General features: G+C 42.5%; 1 protein-coding gene and 1 long non-coding RNA gene across 3 annotated transcripts in view; one reads left to right on the top strand and one right to left on the bottom strand.

Moving 5' to 3' along the window:
* The window catches only part of LOC109293329, an 18,278-nt gene extending 15,266 nt beyond the window's left edge, over window positions 1-3,012 (bottom strand). The window contains exon 1 of the long non-coding RNA XR_002096301.1: window positions 2,804-3,012. This is a non-coding gene — a long non-coding RNA (uncharacterized LOC109293329). The remainder of the gene's footprint in view (window positions 1-2,803) is intronic.
* Window positions 1-3,018, top strand: part of LARP4 (La ribonucleoprotein domain family member 4) — a 34,449-nt gene that overhangs the window by 20,900 nt on the left and 10,531 nt on the right. The gene's annotated exons all lie outside the window — the stretch shown is intronic.

Raw genomic sequence — 3,018 nt, 5'->3', positions numbered from 1 at the left:
CCCCCCCCCCCCCCCCCGGAACAAAACAAAAAATCACCAACAAAAAAAACAAAAACAACTAGTAATCTCTGCTTGTGTGGGAGGAAACTTATATTTGTGGACTTGCTTCTTTACTGAACTCAGCAGGCAGCTGCTAAACACAATAATCGCTTGTATATTGTTTGAGACTTCAGTTGACAACTGTCCACGGTGTAAATGCTTTGTAGTGAAGTGAAAGTACATGGCCACAAATCAACGTGATCACCAGAGTACGGACTTTGAAATTGGACCTTCAGCAACGGACCGAAGTCTTATACTGCGTTTTGGACTAGCAAGGTGGCTTAATTTAAGGACGTGTTTTTCTACAATTTCATCTGCGTTTAAACCCTAAACAGAAGGCTCTTGTGCTCTATAGGCTGTTGTGCCTAGGTCTCGGTTTATCTTGTATATCTTGCCCAATTAGGTCATGGAGATGTTACTAAAACTGGCATGTACAAGAAGGTAAAAAATCATCTGAGATGAACATACAGTACTTCTACTTACTTCCCAGGTAGAAGCAAGAAACGTCATCTCTACCTTTGTAAGTGCCCTTCTCTGAGCAGTCTTGGTTTAACCGTTCTAGGCTGCCAGCCCAAAACAGCCCTAGTAAACCCCTCCAGCATGAGTTTGTACAACTCCGGTAGGGAAACTTTCAGTACACTTTGCACACTCACTGTACAGGTCCTAGTCACGTGACTTTGATGGTTTGGATAGGTGCTATCTAGCCAGATTAGAAATAAGAGGGTGGAATGTGTTTGCCTCTTGATGGCTGTTGATTCTCTGGGCTAGTCCTGTACTGAAGGAGGCACACCTCCCCATTTCATGCAGAGTTTCTCGTGCTGATTATTTGACGGTTCTTGGGCTGTCATTGTTGCAGCTTTTGGAGAAAGGTCCTGTCCACATGTGCTGAGTGAAGGACAGTTCAGACTTTCTTGCCAGAGGCTGGCTTATGTGGTTTTATGCAGGCTTAGCAATGTGTGATAATGGTATGTTGTATTTATCTCCTGGTGATGCTGCTGCCTGTGGGAATGCCACTGCATTGTGCAGAGCCCTAATAAGAGAAACTCTTCAGAACAGAAGCAGCTTTAAAAGTCTGGGACTTGACTAAGTGAATCCATTTTGGAGTGAAGGTTTGTTTTTTAAAGTATGCAGGATTCTTTCGGGACATGTCGTTTTAACCTGCTCTTCCAAGTAGCTTTAGTGCAGGGACTTCATTGCACGGTGCTCTGTGTTGTGGAGACTTGGTTCCACGCACGCACAGTTCCCCAGTCCAGTCTCAGCATTTCGATGTCAAGTCTGGCTTCTGATACAACTCTGTATTGTGGAAGCAGGTGTAAAATGTTATATTTTTAAGCAGGGTGGCAGAGCTGGGGTAAATAGCTTCCTCCTACGAGGATACCAGCAAGATAAGCAGTTCTCTGGTTTGGCCCAATGATGATCAAATATCCACTTAGAGAAAATAGGTCTAACACATGAAAGTCTGGCATCCTTGCATTTCACGTTCCACCTTTTCCTGTTTCTTCTAGCTTTCTTCCTTCTCTTTGCTTTTTCTCCTCCTCTTCCTACTTTTCTTCTTTTCTACTGCTTTGTTCTTTTGCCCAGGCTGAGATGTGTGACCTTCTCAATGATGGGTAAGATTATGAGATCTGAGGGCTAAATCCATACAGCAAGGAGTTCTGCTTTCACTTTCTGTTTAAGTCTCACCATTTTGGAAACTAACTTGGCTAAAATCTGGTCCCTAGTGTGTTGTGTAGAGGATAGTCTATTGGACCCTCAAGCAAGCCTTCTGCCAATACTCTGATTTTCATATTGTTTCCTTGTTAGTGCATCGAGTCTGATTATTATTATTTTTTTTTAAATGGGAAGAACAGGGATTGCTCCGTTCTTGAGATTTGTCCCTTTTTCAGTGAGAAAAATAAGACTCCCTGAATGCTTATATCTGTGTTCAGATAATATGTCAAGCAGTATGTGCCCCTCTGGTGCTTTCTGTATTATTGTTCTCCTTTGCTACGAGCCCTAAGGACCTGGAATCGAGCAGATAGGTTAATAGGCAAGTACTTGACTTCTATAGCTTGGTGGTTTTCTGTTTTTAGTAATGGGATGCAGTTTGGGTGGAGGTGACATCCCTGGATTTAGTTGATTGAATGCCATATTTGCAGGTGGTTCTTCAGGTTGGCATTAAACTTGCTTTCTAGACTGCTACTTTGGTTGTCTGTGTAACAGCTCTGTGAGGTTTGGATTGCAAATAGTTCAGGGCCCTCTTCAGAGCAGAAGCGCTATAAAATGTTAACACTTATGCTAGAAGTCATTAACTTTTCATGGACTTCCCAGGTCTTAAATCTTAGCATCTACAAAAATAGCTGCTGAATAACAAGGAGAAAAAAAGAATCTTGTTCTAGCCATGCACTTTCTTTGGTACAAACAAACCCTAAATAACAAGGCTATACCAGCTGTTCATTTTTAAAAAAAATCTCTTTGCCACTACTCCATTTTGCTGGTGGAGAAATGCTGCTTCCCTGGGAGACACCTGTTGGTTCATAACATATTTTGAATCCAGAAAGCACTGTTCAGTCTTCCTAAAACACTGTAGGCTCCCCGCTCCCACTCTTGAAAACTCTACTGGGAGAGGATTGCATGCTTCTCCTTTTGTCTTATCACACTTAACAATTTACCTTATCATGTGAGTAGTCACTAGTTTAATATTGGACTTTAGGGGTTTAAACAAACATTTGTTTAAACTGATCAAATCTAATTTATCCTGCACTGTTGCAACATGCTTGCTAACCTAAATGGAAGGTTCCCACACTAGGACAGAAGTACATGTGTAGGTGAGTTGGCTTCTTGTCTAGCGGGTGTTTGGCACGAGTGTTGGCAGGGGTGGCTACACTTCAGAGTAGTTTGTGCTGCTGACTGACACGAGGGTGATCAGGTACTGCATGTGAGATCTAAGAGCAGAGGAATATACCTGGAGCTCCCTTTCAGACCGCAGCTTGTTCTCAA

This window comes from Gavialis gangeticus, unplaced genomic scaffold (assembly GCF_001723915.1).
Source record: "Gavialis gangeticus isolate Ggan-Ray unplaced genomic scaffold, GavGan_comp1, whole genome shotgun sequence".
Classification (NCBI taxonomy): Eukaryota; Metazoa; Chordata; order Crocodylia; family Gavialidae; genus Gavialis; species Gavialis gangeticus.
This window is presented reverse-complemented; position numbering and strand designations above follow the sequence as displayed.